This window comes from Pezoporus occidentalis, unplaced genomic scaffold (assembly GCF_034315485.1).
Source record: "Pezoporus occidentalis ecotype Australia unplaced genomic scaffold, CSIRO_AGI_Poc_V1 ctg21, whole genome shotgun sequence".
Taxonomy (NCBI): Eukaryota; Metazoa; Chordata; class Aves; order Psittaciformes; family Psittacidae; genus Pezoporus; species Pezoporus occidentalis.
The window spans coordinates 7,980,001-8,001,210 of NW_026913964.1; the positions used below are offsets into that span (position 1 = coordinate 7,980,001).

At 34.0% G+C, this 21,210-nt stretch overlaps 1 protein-coding gene across 4 annotated transcripts in view; it reads right to left on the reverse strand.

Moving 5' to 3' along the window:
* The window catches only part of NOVA1 (NOVA alternative splicing regulator 1), a 147,825-nt gene that overhangs the window by 3,748 nt on the left and 122,867 nt on the right, over positions 1–21,210 (reverse strand). The window lies entirely within an intron of this gene.

The following is a 21,210-nucleotide window of genomic DNA, read 5'->3' on the forward strand; positions in this document are numbered from 1 at the left end:
TCTGTAAATCTTAAAAAGTTTATCAAAAAGTCTTCAAAAAAAGCATATTTGCCTGTAAATTCTACCTTTCCTCAAAGTTTCAAACGGATACAACCTCATTAAGATCAACAGATCAACAAATTTATTCCTTATTGACTTATTGCTATGAGTAAAGAATGACACTCAAGACAGAAATTCAGTATTTATACATATTCTTTGTAGCTTTTGTTTCCTATACACATTTTACAAATAGATCTCAAAGTTTTAATATACCATCTGCTTCATGATATCGAATTGGTTTGATGCTTTATCTTACAAAAATGCATTTTTAATAGCCTACTGATTCATCCAGGTTTTGCGGACCATATGTGTAGGGATAACACTTTTAAATTTCTCAATCCTTTCAACAAAATGCTATCTAAAATCTCAGCAACAAGTCAATACAAAATACAATTAAAATTTTATTAGCAACATTTTCGTTTTACTGCCTCATTAGAAAGTCAAAATAATGGCAACTAAAAAGGCATGCCCTATAAATAAGCTTTATCTAATCTTACCCAATTTAGGTATTTCCAGTTGTTATGACAGCATCAAAATAAAATCTTTGAAAATCCAGCACACTATAAAGTTGAGAAACATTTATATTTTCCACTTGTACAATATGTACAACAAAAACTGTAACACATTTTATTTTCAATGAATTGTTTTACAACATATATAGAATTTTTAATTCCTTAAGAATTTCACATTCATTGACATCAAAAGATGTTCTATGGAATAAATAAAAAAAACATATTAGGTGCTGACTTATTCTAACGGTAACATACTTTTATGTAACATACTTTTATGTTACCTTTATTCTAAAAGTAACATAAAAGTAACATAAAAGTATGGTATTGAAAAAGTATTTAGCCCACTCATATAATCCTGTAATAATCCTATAAAAACACAAACATCTCAATATGTGTACATACTTACATACATTATTTGTGTATATATACACACACATTGAAATGGTTTTTATATGTGTTTATAGACACACTCATTTTTAAGTCAGGTCACTTCACAGTCATTTTAAAATTCAGTTCAAACTATTTGGTGAATTTTAGGTGGTGATTTTTAGTTTTCCAGTCAGAAAAAGGAGGAAACCACTCTTACATTTGATTTGGTATTTGAGATCCAGTTACAAAATGTATTAACTGCTTGCTCAATAGAAGGAATTTTCAGGTACCTGTTATATACATTTATTTAAGGTTGCTTATTTGTTTTGTTTGGGCCTTTTGTGGATGGTGAGTGGTTTTTTTGTTTGTTTGTTTTGTTTTTTAACTAACATTCCAAAAATGCAAAGTTGTATAAAAACAGAGTCACTCAGGAAAACTCAATAAAACTGCCAATCTTTTATTGCGTGGCACAGCTTTCATGATTATGGTTTTGTGCCACATATGATTGAAAACTTTTACTGGACTCTATTGATTTAAAGACATACTACTAACAGCTTCCTGAGGAGATTTTGGAAACCGTGGTTTGCCAGATCCTGCTTGGTTTCAATGGGCACAGTTCTGATGAAGTTAGGCATAAGTGCTTATTTGAGTTTAAGAGAAGTAGCTAAGAAGGTATGAAAATATACTCTCATAACCACACATGTGATTGCAGAAGTAACCATAATATTTAATTTCAGGGCAGCATTGTAGCATATTGGTACTGTAATATGGCTATAATTACTCTAATGATGTAGCAAGATAAAATAATGGTTTAGTTGAGCTGGAAAATTAAGAAGGAAATGTTTTGTATGCAACAAGAAAGATTTTCTCAATAAGAAACTACTACTTTTCCTACTTGACATCACAAAAGTTAATTTGGCTCACCACTAACAGCTCTAGTTGTTCAACAAAATTATCTAATCAGAGGAAAGAGAAAGAATGAGCTCCTCTTTCATACCCATCCACTCACACCTTGTTCAGACATGTTTTTGTAGTTAGCCATATAAACAACATACAAAGTCTGATGCATTTTGGAAAATAAATCTTGGATTTCCTGGATTAATATATGTTTGTCTGCTCCCGAGATAAAGAAAAATACCCTTTTCTAAATATCTGTTTTAGAAACATCAGATTGTGTGTTTTAACTGATAACTCTTCAATTGTTTAGTATATATATATATATATATATATATAGAATATACCATGAACATCCTTTCAAATACAAGCCCTGCCATGGTTAATATTTCACCTATTAACATATAGGACATCTTTTAAAAATATATATGTATTAAAAAATAGCCAACATGCACAATCTACTTTATACTAGGATGTGACAGAAAACATATTCCAATTAAAATTCAGTTTTAACAGAACATAAATACATCTGTATGCATTTTGCTTTAAACATAAGTAAAATTCTGCTCTTCCTGAAATGGATGGCAACATTTGCATTATTTTGAGATATTCAGTTGTAACATTCTTTTTCTTTTTGTGACAACTGACTGAAAATTTTATTTAAAAAAGGGAAACATACTTTAAAAAGCAAAACATAGGAGTTTTTGTTTTTTTTTTTTTTTCATTTAGGTCATATTAATCTTGCTACCAATTTGTAATTCTCTACCTGTTTCCTGCATTCACTCAGCTTTCCCTGGTTTATATATTGGAATGTTAACTCTTTACAGCAAACACTGATTGTGTTGTATACTAGTACAGTTGTTAGCATATTAGGCCACAGACCTGTAGGTGCCAGTACAACTGAAATAATAGTTTTTGTTGTTTTGTTGAAGCCTAAAATCTGTAAGGTCACTAAGTTACAAGTTATAAAATGATACAACAAAATACTTAAGTCTCGACTCTGGTTATACAAACAGAAACTGAAATCAAAGAGTATCTATCTATCTGGTTTTGTTACCTGCATCACCAGCATCTTAAGTACTTATTGTCTGTCAGGGAAACTGGACAGTGCTCTTACTTCCCTTTCACAGATAAGAAGATCAGACAGTGATTTGGATGCAGATGGGAGGAACCTAACTACTACCCAAAATAAGTGCTCTGAGCTATCCAGTAAAGGTATCTTTGAGACTATTCAGGAAGGTTAGGTTTCTAGGTTTGTGTGCATGCTCCTGGCTATGCTGAAATTTGTGCTGCAAAAAGGAGACTGAGTATCTAAAGCAATTATGAACATAAGCTTAAAATACATGTGCAATTTGATTTTTTTCAAATTCTATAGGGAGAAAAAAACTGGAAGGAACTTGACTTTTATTTCATGCTAAATGGATTTTATAAAAATTAAGGATTGCAATTATGATATTTGCTTACTCACAAAGCAAATTAATTACTTCCACAGGCATTACTCTCACCCTATTTTCATTACCATTACCAAGTTCAAAATCAGGCTTAGCAAATTTAACACTTCTACCCTGGAAAGGAATCAAGCTGTAACAAAAGTAAAAGAAACAAAGTAATTCCACTGCATATTTTCACTAATACATTACTATCTTCAAAAGCCTTGACAAAGGTGCAACAGTCCAAGAAACTGTGGTGCTTAAGAAGGACTCAAACTGGAAAGCAATTTGTTGCCCTCAGCTCCCAGCAAAGTCAGCAGAGATTTGGTAAAACTCTGCACTTGGGAAAAGGTTTACTGGTACATGTGGGATCTCAGCCACTACATTACAGAAGACACAATTCAAATTGCTTTAACTTAGCATTAGTGGCTTATATGCACCCTTGAAAGCTGCAAAGTCCTAGACTCCTAAACTCAACTAATTCCTTAATCTTTTTCCATTTACTGACAACCCACTTGCATAACCCCATGCCACACATCATTATCGCCTAGAAGTCCTCTGACTTACCAAACTGCAAGTCCTGGCTCAGTTCTGACAGCGGAATACCATCTACTGTGGAAAGCCAGGTGTTCAGTGATTACGCTATGCTACTTCTCATCCCCTCCCTTATGCTGCAATGAGATAATCTGCACTGAGCAGCTATGAGTGTACAATAACACATGCAAAGTATCTTCATAGGAAGCAGAACAATGACCAAGCACTGACACTTTATTTCCTGTCTCCCCAGTCCTCATTTGTACCCCTCTCATGTAAACACCTCCAACTACCTATAGTAAGGTTCACAACCCTTTCACTTTGCTATTACCTTATTTCTTTGCCCTCCTCTCTGATGACGTGCTCTAGTTATATTCTCTCTTCTCACCGTTTTAGGAAGTGGGAGGATGGCAATCACAAACTAACACTTTATGTGCCACCCAGCTGATAAAAAGTATTCAACTGGTGAACTTAGGGGGATGATGAAATGCATGCTAACTGGCTGGACAGCAAGAATTAGTACTTGATGCAGCTGTTATGCCAATTAGAGTAAGCACACATAAGGAGGCAAAAAAACACGGCTTTAAGTTTGAAACTCCACATGGTGGTGTGATATATGCCAGCACTAAATTACACCAGAAAAGAAAATGTCTGATTATCCAAACAGCATAATTGGAAAAAAACAAACACAACAATTTGACAATAGAAGAATTTCATTGCATCAGCCTCTCCTTATTCCACCTCACAGAATTGTTTCTGAAGACTGCAAAGACATTAATGAACAAATGTGCTTTTAAATGTGTTATTCAGCTTTACTTTTTCCTCATATTTTCTCATGGTTAACTATAACTTATGCCATGAATCTTCTGCAATAATCCTTTTTTCCTTCTATTAAATGTTTCAACTACTTTTGTAATGTTATTTTATCTTAACAGAGAAACATCTTTACAAAAAAGGTGCCATCTAATGTAATTGCACCTGATCTAGCACAGTTCTACATTTTAGTCTCTCTAAAGCAAATCACCTGTGTTTCCTTAAAACTATATTTAAAATTACTATCTCCCATTTTATCTCTTTCTCCATCTTCATTGCTTATCAATTACTTTAAACTCCTTAAAACTCTATCTGGGCTCTGGATTTTATACCTATGAAAAATTCTATGCTATTTTAGCTGCTCATTTGACTATAGGGTTGGAGTTGATGAGAAGGTATTTCAAAACCACAAGTTTCTATACAGAGCAGTCAATGAAGACTTAAGAGCCATCTAGTTTTTCCCTCTGTGGCAGGCTAAAAAGACTGCTACAATAAGCTTGTATTGTTTGTGAGCAGTCCTGTACCATCCACCCTTAAACTGAAGTGGCAGTGTGATGAAAATCTGGGAGAAAAATCTGGATCAACAAAAGATGTGACAGAAGTCTAGTGGAATCAAGCAGGAAGACAAGAAGCACATTACCAGCAAGATGATGCCTGCATACATTTAGAATTTACAGCTATGCTCCATTGTATCAAGCGACCCTTGAAAAGTCCCTGGCTAAACACCCAATGCAAACCACAAGTTCAAGGCAGAACAAGATACCAAAAGGTCCTATATGTACAGCAGGCAGAGATACCAGGCTGGTCTGGACAGGTGTTTGTTCACGTCAGACTCAGGCTTAGCCTCTGGCAAATCCCTACTGACTGCACATACATACCCTCAAGAAATTCAGCGGAATTTCTCTGAGTAATTTAAATAGCTCTGGATTGGGTTCCATATGCATGTATGTTGAAATATGAACTTACTTTTCCAGAGGGGTCATGCACTGAATAAATTCCTGGTTTATGAGTCAAAGAATATACATTTTCTTTTTAGAGAAAACACTTAGAAAGGATAGATGTCCTTCTAATGGACTGTTCAATATTTAGATTAAAAAGTATGTAAATATCCATAAAAAGAGCAGTTCTTTGTAGATCTTAATGTAAATAAACCTATATCATAAATTAGTCTTCATCTTTCCTGGTTATGTTTAAATTCTGTAAATGCCATTCCAATTCAATTTCCCTCTTTCTATAAAAAACGATATCTAGAACTGAAATAGAAAATATTCTATTGTTTGCAGAAAGTATTCTGCAATTGGATCATAGTAAGAGACGAGCTGCTACTTTGTTCCTCAACCTAATGCACTTTTCTAGTCACGTCTGTGGTCCTGAGATTTTCTTCCCATCACAAGCAGTGCATATATTTGTAGAATTTCCTTCATATATTCTATCCACAATTGTTGCAAGATGTCATTTTGCTATTTCTCTATGTTATTTCTTTGTGGTATTCCTGCCCTCATAACTACTGCTTCTTTCAGGTGAAAGTTAAATTAATCCCCTGAATAAATACTATTGCAAGTAAGATGTCCTCAGGTTAAATCATTCTACCTTATTATAAATACAAAAAATAAACAGTGCAAAAAGATATTATTAAATATTTATTTGTATCTGCCAGTATATTGCAGCAAGAGTTTGGCCTGATTCCCACTCTAATGTTTATTACAAATGTTCATTTTGTTCCAGTTCCCACACCTCCTCTCAGATGAAGCTGCATTTCTAAAGAACATTATTTCATTTCAGTCCTAAAAACTATCATGCAACAGAAACCTTACTTCAGCTTAAATGCTTGGCAATAATTTACATCTAAAATTATGAGGCTTAGAAGCTTCGAACTAAGCTGGAGAAAGATTTACTAGAGGAAAGAACGTGTACGGGTTGTTTTTTTCTTCGCACAGATTGCTGCTTTGGCTTAAATCTAGACCATTTTTCAATTAGTATTTTATATTAAACCTTGACTCTTCAGGGGACTGACAAAAAGTACCTCCCACTTCTTTTAGTTACTACCTAATTATGCTGCTGCCTACTTAGAAGTATCAAAATTAAGATTTTTCTTTCATGCTTTTAACCAAACATGTAATTTGGAATGCAAATTTCTCACAGCAAGGAATTAGCAAATCATGTTTAAACAAGCAAACAAAAAAATTCTCTGGTCTCTGCTTTAGTTGCCATTCTATTACCAGTGAGTGTGTAGGCTCTAACTCATAAATAGAAAGGTTTCTTCTCTCAAAAGCAGTTTTTACTAAATGTGTCCACATGCAAGTTGTGTTAAAATTATCAGCATTATGTTAGTTATTCAGGTGGTTGATTTTATGAGATTACCTAGTTCTGAACAAAGTGTTATTAAAAATTTACATATGCATGCACACAAAAAAGTCTATGAGTAGTTTCATGAGTATCCCTCATGAAAACATCATTCAAAAGTGTGGGAATGGAAGCAAGCAAATTCTCCATGAATTCTCCAACACATACTTTTAATAACATAGAGAACAAACTTAACTTTTCTATTTTTTTCTCTGTAGCATAAAACCAACATCCCATATTTGATGCATTAATGTTTCGTAAGTTTCAAATTACATTTGCAGAGAAGTGTAATGTATTTTGAGTAACTTCAGTTATACTTTTCACATTTTTATAATTAAAACAAGAAAAAATGAGCTGGTTACATACTCAGGTACGCAAGAACAAAAAATCTCAGATTTACACTCAATTGCAAAGTATGTAGTACACATAGAAAATTAGACATCTATACTGATTGTGCTATTGTTCACATAGAACATCTTTTAAGAAAGGTGTTTAAGAAAGCAAGAATACAAGCTGCTCTGGCCAGTAAAGTCTGAATGACACTTTCAGTGACAGTAGAATGGTAAGCCTATTCTCTAGCTAAATTCACAATAGTTCCTCCTCCTATCAAAAATCACTGTTTTCTTTTCCTTATCTAATTTGTCGCATGGTGTCTACGAACACATGCCAACATTCCACAGCATCAATATGGGTTTCACAAAAGCATGAATATTTACAGTATTACTGAATATAGCAATTTGGGATGCTTCTGACTGGAAGACATCCTATAATGTAAATTTATTACTGGAATTGCAGAAAAGACTCTTCTCTATACAAAATAATCTACATAAAAATATTGTAGATAATAAACAAAATACTTTCTTGATCCTATTAAGAAAAAATCCCACTGTTTTGCATTGGACAGGGTCTAACATATAAACTCATAAAACCCACTCCAGATTCCAAAGATCTTCCCAACACCAAGTGGGGCAAAGTTAGCGTATCCCTTTTTTCATGCTTTGCCATTCACAAAAATTATTGTTACTTTGGCTCCTCATGGATATCAGCTCACTGTCCAAAGAAGCATTGTACTGGTTGCTTTCCTGAGAAATCTTCAGACAAGAGAAGGAAAGTACACAAACAAAACTAGGATACTTCATACAACCATACAACGGTTTGGACTGGAAGGATCTTAAAGATCATCTAGTTCCAACTCCCCTGCCATGTGCAGGGACATCTTCCACTAGATCAGGCTGCTCAAAGCCCCATCCACCCTGGCCTTGAACACTGCCAGGGATGGGGCATTCACAACTTCTTTGGGCAACCTGTTCCAGTGCCTCATCACCCTCACAGTAAAGTACTTCTTCCTTATATCTAATCTGAATTTACCCTTTTCCAGTTTAAAACCAGCACCCCTTTGTCCTATCACTAAATGCTCTTGTACAAAGTCCCTCTCCAGATTTCCTGTAGGCCCCCTTTAGGTATTGGAGGGCTGCTATAAGGTCTCCCCAGAGACTCCTCTTCTCCAGACTGAACAAGCGCAACTATCTCCGCCTGTCCTTATAAAATAGGTGTTCCAGCCCTCTGATCATTTTAGTGGACCTCCTTTGGACTCATTCCAAAAGGCCCACATCCCTCCTGTGTTGGGACCCCATAGCTGAATGCAGTACTACAGGTGGGGTCTCATGAGAGAAGAGTAAAGGGGAAGAATCACCCCCCTCGACCTGCTGGCCATTTTCCTTTTGATGCAGCACAGCACACAGTTAGCTTCCTATGCTGCAAGTCTACATTGCCAAGTCATATTGAGCTTCTTGTCAACCAACACTCCCATATTCTTCCCCTCAGGGCTGCTCTCAATCCAGCCCCTGCCCAGCCTGTATTTGTGCTTGGGATTGCCCTGACCCAGGTGCAGAACTTCTAGCCTTCTCAAGAGAAACCTTAAAAGGCTGCATTGATTATCTTCACACGTACTCGCCAGTAGCAGATCAGCCATAAACTTCTTCTGAATCATATATTTTTACTAGAAATCTTGTACATGATGAAAGCAATTAGGGGGAGAAATCCTGTGGCTGAAAGATATAGCTCTGATAAGACGGTAATAATAAATCTTGGATGCACTGACACTTAGGAACCCATTTTCCATGAGTTCAAGGAGACTGAGGCTTCCAATATTTTTATAGTGGCTGTGGACCTGCAAGTCCAAGAGAAACCTATGAGTGTTGTTAAATATGCCTTTGACTAGAGTGGAAATTTTCAAGAATAATATGCAATGTTAACATTACAGAACCTCAAGGCTACTCAATTGTGCCCAATTTTCAGGATAAAGTGATAAATGTGTCTAAAATACACAATGATGTGCTTCTAAAACCAGTGCAGAAAATTACATGTTGTAGTATGTCCTTCAAATTTAGAGGAAAGGATAGCCAATAGAAATATGCAAAGAGACTTGCCATTACTGTGTCAATGACACTTTCTTTGAAGCTGAACAGAACCTGAAAACATGGAAAACTTAAAACATGAAGTTAGAAATACATTGAGATATTCATTCTCTGATATTGCTGGTCAGATTACAGCATTATTTTAACAGCATTCTAAACTTCATCCAAATTCATTTAGGATTCAAATTTAAAATCAAAATCACATTTTAGTACTCCACATAAAAATGTCCAAAACCAATCTCTGAAAACTACATCTTAGAATTAATCTATTCTAGTTTTCAGATTATCTTGGACAAAGTTGATTTCTACAAGGTATGTAGCACATTTATTTGGCAATTCAGAAAAAGGAAAAAAGTCTAAGTTCTCTATGCTATCTGCAAGAGGCCTCTCTTTTCAAAGCTGTCAAAATAAGGTGATTCAGCAGAGCCATTTAAATTCTGTGGTATGGAATAAAACGGATTTCTAAGGACCGTTAAGAAAAGTCACGTCCCTTCTTGCTCAAAACTTCAGATCTTTTTTGTGGGAGGTGAAAAGAAAAAGAGTTTGATGATCAGCCATAGGAACTTTATGGTTACTCCTATCAAGAGGTTTGTGATTTCCAAAGAGGGTACTGCTATCTATTCTGGTAATTTGAAACATGAAAAGAAAAAAAAAAAAAAAAATTTGAAGCCTCAAGTGAGAAGCTGTTGGACTGAACAAAACGGTGGAGATTGAAAGAAGACGGTAAAAGAAAGTGCAACTGGCTTTTACCTAGAACCTGAAACACCTTGTTATTCTGAACTAAGAAATAAGGCAGACCCCAAGAATATAATAGACAGTATAGAAACAATACAATAAAGATCAGAAGGGTATGTAAATTAATATCAAAACATCAAATTTGTATTTCAGAAGAAATATAGCAATATAAATCACCCTTCAACATTTACTAGCACTTGTCATGTAGTAATAGAGCAATTTTTTTGTAATTTTCTGTGACAGATATGGTGATAAATTCTGCTAAACACACTTTGTTTTTGACTGATAGATGACAGCAAAAATTTATTTTTTAATTGCTTCAGTTCCTCACAGCTACTATAATATTTTAGAACTACGCATCAGTAGTTTCTCCTGATCCTTGCTTAGACTTTGTACATATAGGGATAGAACATTATTCCTAAGATTTAGCAGTAGGTGTAAGCCTTTATATAAGTATGTGTCCATTCAGCCACTGTTTCTATAATAGCAATTAAAAAAATCCTACACATTCATGATTATTTTTTGGGGGGACTTAAGAGTTCCATCAATTCAACTTTTAACTGATCACAATTATTTCTTTGAGAGAGAAGACCCTTGGAGGAAATTACTAAAGAAGGCTTTTTTGATTGTGATTAAAAGTTGTGAAATGGAATCCTGTATACTGACAAAAAACAGAGCCCAAGATAGGATGAATGGAGGACAGTAGGAAACGGATCAGAAACACAAGTGAATGTACTCCAGCTGGAATACACCACACCACCAGTGCTGAAAAAGCACGCGGCAAAGGTAAGCATTCAGCCAGTCAATGCTGTTAAAATACCAAACCCCAAGAGTTTTGTACCACTGACCCACCTCAATCTCATCAAGCACTCATTTAAGAAACTCCTAGTGATGATTCATTGCCAGTTTCAAATTACGGCTGCATGCTCATGGCCTTTTCTCTTGAATGTTTCCTTCATAATCTTGTAACAAAGAATTTCTGAATTGCTGATCAGGAATATAATTACTCTGTGTAAAAACTCCTCAAAGTCCATTATGTAAAGTATTCTAACTTGAATGAAAAGGAAGAGTGGAAGGTACGTTGTCAGGTCTAGGCACTAAACTGTGAAGACAACATATTTTCCTAGAAGCAATACAAATACAACTCTTTTCATGAGTTCTGTACTACTTAGTAAATAGCAGCTTTCCTTCAGACATAAACAAGTAATAAGATGGTAGAGCAAGTTTTTAAAATGAGTAAGATTTTAAACACAAAAATCTGGCTGGGCACACAATTTGGAAAAAGAAATAAACAACAAACAAGAAAGCAAAGTCCTTTTTACAATTCCCATTGCCATAAGAGTTGATGCAAAAGCATAGAGAATCATAAACACATGAAGTAAATCCCAAACCACCTGAATGTATCACTACTATATATATATATATATATATATATATATATATATACACACACATTTTTTTTATATATATCTACACACACACACTTCTATACTATACATATATACTTCTATGTATGACTTTATAATACTTGACTACTTTTAAGGAGAAACAGTCATATTGCATTTAGTATCTAACCAATAACTCCAGTTCAGAAAGTATAGAAGCTATTTATTCAGTACTGCCTCTTTAAGTTGTTTGTTTACAATTCAGCTAATTCTGAAAAACCTTCTAAGAAGGAAAAACAAATGCCATGTTTTGAATGGAGCCCTCCCTTCTCCCTAAGCCCATCATGTATTAGAATTGCACAGCTGCAGTCATGTCAGACATGAGTGTACTTATGCACGTAACCAAAAGAAAGCTCTACACGTTACAAGACCACGGTGTAAAACCCCTTTTTTGTTATGGAATTATTTCAAGAGATTCTCCAAACTTTCTTTGAAGCCAAATTTCTGCTCTTAATAGTATTATTTAAATAATATATCTTTTAACTGAGAAATATGTTTTGTCTTCTGTCTATATTTAGCTACACATACAGAGAATAAGAATTGACAGAACAAGGCATTTTTAATGGTGTATCTTGACCTAACCTGTCCTCAGTTATGCACATGCTCTTTACTTGCAGATCACAAAATTGTAAGGTAAAACAAAGGATAAAGCTTATAACATCACCTAATATGCATAAAGTAAGCATGGTGGAATGAAAAATTACTTGCTACATTTGTAACTGTAATGAATATGGCAAACTGCAACCAATAGATGATAGAAGATGGATGCACTGTTTCTAAATGAACACCTTTGAGTTTTCATGGCCATAATTAAAATAGCAATAAACCCTAACATCCCCTTCTACATTATTTGTAATTAATATCCTGGGATAATTATTCTGTTCTCCATTCTTTGCAGCAAAAGAAGGAGACACAAATGCGTTAAAATCCTTGTGGTAACCCCATTAATATTTCAGCTCAGTGAAACCAAGAGCAGATTTATTCATGTTCTGACCCACAGATTGTTCTGTGTAGCTTCACTGTGTTTCTCACCGTAGGAATGGTGAAAAACAGAATGAAATTTGGCTTATGAAAAAATTCATCTAGATAGACCAGATACATATGTAGATTAACGGTATCAAGGGCTATGGCTACTTTGCACCCCTGGCTTTGCAAAAGACAATCAGTAGCAGAGGCTTGATCCTTTGTATTGACTTGCTTAACTATTAAAAAATTTGGTGTAGCAAGAACTACACAGTGACATTTGAGGGGAGGATCTCTCATGGGTGTCATGTGAGAATTGTTTCCAAGTGAGAAAGAAAAGACAGTTAAAGATTAAACATTAAATAACTGTATCTCTCCAGGTCATAAAAAATAGTAATCACCAGAAATGTTTTTTTTTTAGAAAAAGGATGTAGTTTCACTAATGGCTGGATATCTCCAAACTTTATGAACACTACTACAGGACTCCATAGCTCTTTAACGCTAATCAGTCTTCTTACAAGACAATTCCTCTCAAAGTCTGACATTACATCTCAGGCAAAAATCAGAAACCAGAAAAGGTAATACCAAACTGCTGGTCTCAGGACATATATCAGTAACTACAATTAACTATAAATAACTACACTTAAGTGGTTGGCTCAGAACTTAACATTCACCCAATTTCTATGTATATGTTTAATTTATATGTATATCTGTTTTCTGGTTTACCCTTCTGTAAAATTGTAGTTATACTTTTTTAATCAAGATAGCCACAATGAAATAGCAACTACTGCTGGAAGATAGAAAGAACACTGGAGTAAGTGGAGGCAATGACACAGATTAGCAATTATTTCAGTAAACAAACAAATGAAATGGGCTAGTTATGAAAGTCAACATAGCTTATCAACAAAAGCAATAATTACAAGAGATGAGTAAAAGTACAATTGCATGTTCCTTCTTAAATGCGAAGATCCTGGATTTACCAGGATACCAAATTTGGCTCAGTGGGGAAAAGTGTATATATTTATCATTAACCCACATATTTGCAAACTATACTGTCTCCAAACACCAGTACACTGCTTATATTTCTCATACAACAAGAATCTATGGAGCAAAATTTCATTAAAATAAACTATCTAAAATTAAGTAGCAACTTTTAACATTTTATTAAGCCTTACAAAAGTAAACACAGGCAATATTTGAATATAGATAACTTGCACATATTAATAATTTTGGCTAGATAATCAGCTGATATAAACATACACATGGAAAAAGACTCTATGGAAACTGAAGCTGCGTTGCACAAATGTTTTATATGGATGTATTTGCACATATACATTACACTTTTTTATATCTAATCACATATATGTAATTCTTTGTTTGCATAAACTTTGAAAAATACCTTTCCAAGAGTAAATCTGGAGGCAGCATTCTCGTAAGTTAGATTTAAATCTCTCATTTTAAAGATACACTGAAACAAAATTTGCATATGCCTCTTGCCCTGATGTCAACTCCTGTGCACATTATATGCATACTTTTCAGCTTTCACAGATTACAATTTATTTTGAGAAAAGATACTAGCAAATACAAAAATAAAAATTAAAAAAGAAATAAACTGATCTAAATGCGATAAAGGTGAGGAAATCAACAGATTTACTAACCAGTTTTGATTTCATCACACATTTGTCCCTTTTTATTATTTAACAAATGTTTACTGTGAACCTCTTTTCAGACAGAGCTCAAAAAATGCATTATAAGTCATAAACTCAAACTTTACATAAAATCATATACAATCTCAATTACAGTTTTTTATTAGTATTACTATGCGATATTATTGCTAACAAAGGGTTTTATTTTACTTTTTCAACAGCAAAAAATAAGTTATACTTCAAATAAAATTAGTATTTTATTAATTTTGAAATGACAAAATATTCATGGTGATGTTAAGAAGCACTAACTTTACTGAGCACTCTGACATTCAAATTGACAAGTTTATGCTCTTTCAATTTTATTGATTTTGCTTATCATCAAAATAAGGGCCTTCTGTATTAGTAGTGTGAATAGGACAATTAGTAGTATAATAAACATTTTGTATTTCAGGAGATACAGAATCATCTAACAGTTAGGGTTCGAAGGGACCTAAAAGGTTATATAATTCAAACACCCTGCCATGGGCAGGGACACCATCCACTAGACCAGGTTGCTCAAAGCAAAAATAGTTTTATAATAAACCATACAAGAAATATCTAAATTAATTCTTAAATTCAGATTTAACTTCCATCCCATCAAAGTTGTAATCTCCTCCTTTTATTATCCTTATTCACATGTGTTCCTATTAATGTAAAGTAGGCATAACTTACAATTTTCTAGAAATTGCATGCCATAAAGACAATGCTCAGTGTATGCATATTCATTGTGTACAGCCAATCAGTGTTTACTATAAATGTTAAAGCGTAGCATTAATTACTTAATTACTTTTGACATAATTAAAGCAGGCAATTAAATTAAAAACTCTTAAGTGCTCAAATACAGGTGAAATTTAACCTGTGAAATGTCTTTAACAAATGGCTATGTTATCTCCTTCTGTTTCTAAACGTGAAAGTGATAATACTGGTTTTAGACAATATTTACATATTTATTTTACTAAAAATTTTAAATGTATTACGACCAATAAATATTCTGCGGAGATCTACTTATAACTTGTTTTCTTTTTTTCCCTCATCACTTTAATTATACATGAGCGTGGTCTGCAGACAATCTGATGGAATTGTATTTTGCTTTACTTCTCTTTGCTAAAGTACATCATTAATCACAGTTTAATCATTAATTTTAATGAACAGTTTTATTCCATAAAGCAGTAACACTTTAAAAGATCTTACATGGAGACTGCATTTCAGTATCTCATGGGTAGGGGGCAGATGTTAATTTATTATCACAATTCTTCCTATTACTATTAAGAGAATAAAGTGGATCAAAATATTCTTACTTCCTTTCTATTTTGGTTAAGTGAATAATGAAAATAACCATAAAATGCTGAGAAGCACGGAGATCATTTATTAAGTTACTAGAAACATGAAAGAAGTATTTCACCGCAGTAGAACTTCCAAAGTGCAGGCTTTCAAAAAACTTTAAAGAAACAGAAATCTAAACCATACTTTTGTAACTCCTATCCAAATCATAGGTGCCAAGTTCAACTGAATGAATAATTTGTCATATACATGTTTATTATTGCTGAAGAAGAGTCCAAAAAGGTAATAGACCAGTGACTCAGCCCCTGGGCATTTCTAAGAATGCTTATTAGAGCCTATGGTCAGGACCCTTCCACTGATTGACTATTTGCAAACTATGTCTCTGAATAACTGTAATTTATTTTCAGAAAAAAAGCCCCCAAAAAACAAACTCAAACCACCAAACCCAAAATGAAAGAGTGTGAAAATACCTACAGGCACAAAACTAGGGGCAAATACTGCTTCTGAATGAGATGCAGTTACATTCTGTTTTGACTGCACAGTGCAGGTATTGACTGACTATCTTAAGTCTATGATGCTATGCTATGGGCAAAGATCTCAACAGATGATGCACCTTGTCTCTGGAAGAGAAAAAACCTCCCACCTCTTACTCCCTACAGTTCAGTAAGTCAACCAGCTTCCTTCCATGATTTGCATACAAACAACACTCCTTTTTCACTCAAATGAAGCAGACCCCCACTTTAATTGGTGGGTTTGTTTTATATCTATGCATGACCAACGATGTGACGAATCCTCAAAGCATGCAAAAGACAGTGCATCTAGCATACAGCTTGCAGAACAGTGCAGTGCACTGCTGCGCTATTCCTACAAACAGCTTGTGGAAGTGATAATGTTTCAGATGGCACAAAGAAAACATTAACTAACATATGCTCAAAGCAGGATCTTCTAGGGCTAGGCTAACCATGTCTCACCCAACTTACCTCTGACATGTGAGAAAAATATGGTATTGCATTTTCTACCTTATAGTCTGTGCTGTACAGGATCTGTCCTGGTATGACAGTAAGCTCTGGAGCCTCAGTGCTTCTTTCCACATTCTCATATTCTTGATCACATAAATTCTCAACTCCCCAAGAGCTGCTAAATTAAATTTTGAGTAGTTGAAAACTTAAAAATCTAACCTTCATGTGACTGATACAGTACACAGCAGAAAAAAAGCAACAGTCATCCAGATTGGCATTCTGGAAATTGCTCTGACATTCTGTTTTCTGCTTGTTCATCAGCAAAGATTGCAGTAAGTGACTCTTTGTCTGTGTACTTTTAGAACATGGTTGGCTTTTTTTCCCAACAGTAGTTCGGAATGAAACAGTATGTCACCAAACCTAATCATTAAGAACTTGAAGTCAAAGATAATCTTGGTTAGGCCACAGAGTTATATGCCGCCAACTTTCACTCTAACTTACATAGGCTGTAACTTGAACATGGAAATATCTGGCACTTCATAACATGCTGCTTATTTTTATTTTGTATTGATAAAAGAAGTATGCTTAAAACTGCTGGAACAGAAAAAAAAAAAAAATTAAACACCCTCTTGCACATGACATTTGAAGACCTTTATCATATTTTGACAAATAGAAAAATGTGTATTCGCCAACTTTTATGGGTTTAATGATCCCTTTTCATAAGCAGATACGACCTTTTCTTAGTATAAGGACATGGACAAATGCCAAAACCTACATATCACATCTACAAATATCCCTAAGTGAAAGAACATCATCTTTAACTACAGTGCAAGATTTTTAAGTAGGACTTGAATAAGATATCCATGCACATCTAAGGAAAAATCCATTCAGTCCTTTTTACATGTTCACTCCAAAATATTTTAAGGTGAAAAAACATTAGAAATCATAAGCATACAGGGAAATATAATGATAACTGTTCTCCCAAATCTCAGAATGTTCACAGAAGTGATACTGATTTCAAAATAAATTAATGAGATCAAAAGCAGGCTTCACTAAAGTCACACTAAAATAGAATTTATGCATTTTCTAAATCACTTAAGTATGTTTCCAAAATTTTACTCTTATTCACTTCCTTTGATGAGTTCTGAAACTAATGACTAACCTAAGGATTAAAGCCAGTGATCGCCTAAGTCTTCAGAATTGCACAACAGGGGTGACCTTATAATATCTTGTTAAAATCTGTTCTCTTACAAGAAAGTAAATTTTGCCCTTGTTCTAATTTTTTTTTTTTTTTCCAAGCTTTACTTTTACATTTTATCTATGGGGGTAAACAACAAAAGATCTAATAACCAGGTAGAGTTCAAAACATGAGGAGAAATTGATTTAAGACTTTTATCCAATTTAATAGAAAAGGAATAGTCATCATGTCCATTACACTGAGAAAGTTTATCCTTTTGAAGAGGGAATAAAATAGGAAGCTAACTGATTCTTTTTAAGCATAAAATCAAAACAAGATAGACTAACATGGAATCACATTTTTACTTACAGGACTGTAAGTGGCAGATCATTCATGACATCCTGTGAATGATATGCCAGTAGCATCCAGAAGTCACATCTTTCCCCATCACTCATGAATGCTTCTGACATTTGCTTTATATTTAAGAAAGGAACAATAAACAGTGGTTGGAACTAGATGATCTTTAAGGTCCCTTCCAACCCAAACCATTCTACAATTATATGATAAAACTGTTGTGTGGTGGGAGACAGAAGAAAGAAAACAAATAAATCAGTATAGGGAATATGAAAATAATTACCTACACAGTTGTCCAAAGGGGAAAAATTGAAACAGACAAGAAAAATAATAAAATTTAAATTTGTATGTAAGATCTTTAAAAATTGTTATTTAAGGATCTTTATAGCCTATAAAAAAAATTATGGTTTAAGGAGACAATGCAACGTGCTAAGCTCAGATACTGCAAAACATTGAGGAAAAAGCAGCTGAAGAACAAGAGAAGTATAATAAAAGTATTAAACTGAGAACCAGAAAAAAAATGTCTACAGTTAGTCTATGGCATACAGGCTAATTCTGCTTAGTGTTTAGCCATGAAAGGAAGCATTTCAGCTGAAAAGCAATAGGAAAGGTTACCTCTGGAGCACTGGAACCTCTACTGGAGTCCTCTTAATTGAACAGAGGAATAATTCTCCCTAGCCCTTTCTTGATAGGCCATCTCAAAAATTATTTATTGTGTGCTGTCCACAGTGTGCCACAGGCAACTTGTGCTCAAAAAATGAACTCTGCCTTTTCATTAAATTGAAACAAAAATTCCACTTTATAGAGATATGAATTTACAATCGATAACATATACAAATTTGAAATGTACCTTTTTTTTTCTCACACTAGAAAGACACGGGGTTTTCTAACTAATGTAGGTACTTTTATTCAACCTTGTTACAATGTACAGTGTCAGTAGGGAGGAGTCAAAATTATTACTGGGAAAGTCTGTGATAGCAATAGCAGACCTAAACAAAAAAGAACTCTGAAAGTGAAGTTAAATAACTATTGAAACTGAAGAGGAAAGTCCTGGCAGAAATGTAACTAAAAAGATAAACTGTGTTGAGAAATACCATGAAGATTTGTTCTGTAGGGGGCAAAAGTTTGGGGACCTTCCAGAAAATGTTAGCAAAATACAGAGCCTATTTCTTCAACTCTATTCCCCTAAACTTCATTATAAGGCTCTTCTAGTTAAATAGTTCTCAATACCATTGCCACATCAAAACTGATTTCCTTTTCATGCATCTACATGTGAATAAATAAATGGTTTGATGCCATAATTAGAAGAGTGCATTTGTTTAACATATTAACAATGCTATATTTGCGGTCTTCATGTATTTATAATTTTAAAATCCAGTGTACAAAATTCTTTCGTGACAGGTCTGTGTGAAACATTTTCCATTAGATGAAGTGTCTTTCAAAGAGTGCATAACTTTTGTGCATGGAACTTGGATATCTTTCTCTGGGTGTAAATAAAACGGTTGTATTTATCAATGACCCATCTGACAGGTTGAAACTGTAAAACTGTTATCTCACAGAGAACTACCATGGCAAATGTTCTGAACAATCAAATTGAAATAATATAAGTTTTTTAATTCTACAGAACCTTTTATCAGAATTCTAAGTAACTTTATATTGACTTTGGTTTTAAATACATGGTACTGAGATTTGGACAGATCGAGTGATAGACCCAGCATCAGTCAACCTGTGACAGACCTAAAAAGAAAACAGATTTGCTTAATACCACTGTAAGAAATTACATTAAAATTAGGGAATTAAAATTAGATTAATATTGTGGTTAAAATATCAGAGATGCAGTATCTTACCCCTCCCATCAAATTATCAAAGGCGCATAGTCGTAGTATCTTGATGGCCTATCTAGGATCCTGGGATCATCATTAAAATTCACTATTTGTACTTTAAAATTAATCTACTGATAAAAACTCTATAATTTGATTATTATACATACTTAAAATTCCATGTCCTAACGATAACAGAAGACTAAAATAAAGCTTTCTTTCCTATTCTTCTTCCACCTCCCACAACATATGTATTAAGAATAAGTGATATGAGTTCATCAACCCTTCAAAAGCTGTCAGTATGCTTTACAGAGAGCCTCTATTTTCAGATTCTACCTCTTTATCAGGAATGAAAAGATTACAATTTTGCAAGTCATTTTATAGACAGCAATAGGACTGACTGCTCCTTAAAGTCAGAAAGAGGGAGACCAATCCTTACAATCCTTACAGTTTAGAGATATTAATTAATTCCCCAGTTTCTCGTTACGTCTACTATTATATTCCATTGCAAGCTACAGATTTTGCATAAAATAAAGAGATAAGACAAAAGTACAAATCCCTAATACCAAGATTGTAACAGCTATATACTTGCGCTATGCCTGTTGGGTACAGTCAGTACCAAGAAAAAAGGCTCAGTCCCATCTTGTAAAAAGGCAGAAAAGTATTATTTATGACAAATATTATGGTGACCAGATGACGCAGATATGCTCCACAAAAACTGTAAACCTTGAGGACTAAATAGGCAAATCCTACACCTATCTGCACTCTACAAAATTTATATTAAAGTATACTAAATGATAGAATAAGGGTTTCAAGTGCAGGAACAAAGTAGTAAAACAGAAGGTATAATTGCAAAAAATGCAAATGTCACGGGAAAAAATAGTGTTTTAAAGAAGTAAAAATAAAAGAAGGCTTATATCATAAGTTCATAACACAAAATTTGTGATGATAAATCCTATCACATTACTGAACTTAAGCCTACCTAAATTACAAAGGAAGAGAAAAGGCCTCCTACCTATCACTCTCCTGACTCACTTGTAAGTGGGAATATGCATTTTGGCCTTTTATTCTCTTAAAGGTAGTAGTAAAGGTCAGGAGTGGTATCAATCTCATGGAAAAAGGGAGGATTAGAGACGGAAACATGCAAGGGTTTGCAACTGCATTTACAGGTGTACATCAAACAGATAAAGGAGAAATACACAGCTTTGGTTTATATCACTTGTGTTTCTCCCTCTAAAATAACAGTAACATCAGCAAAGCAAGCAGATAAAACAGAAAAAAATATCCTGTAAACAGAAGAAAATATGTAAACAGTTTAATTATAGAAATACTTGTCTACCTAATGTCACTTAAATTAAGTATTAAAACTTGTACTTTTACAAAGTACTACAGAGGAAAAGCAAACGTGTTTTATATGATGTTTATGGTGTTATTCATCAC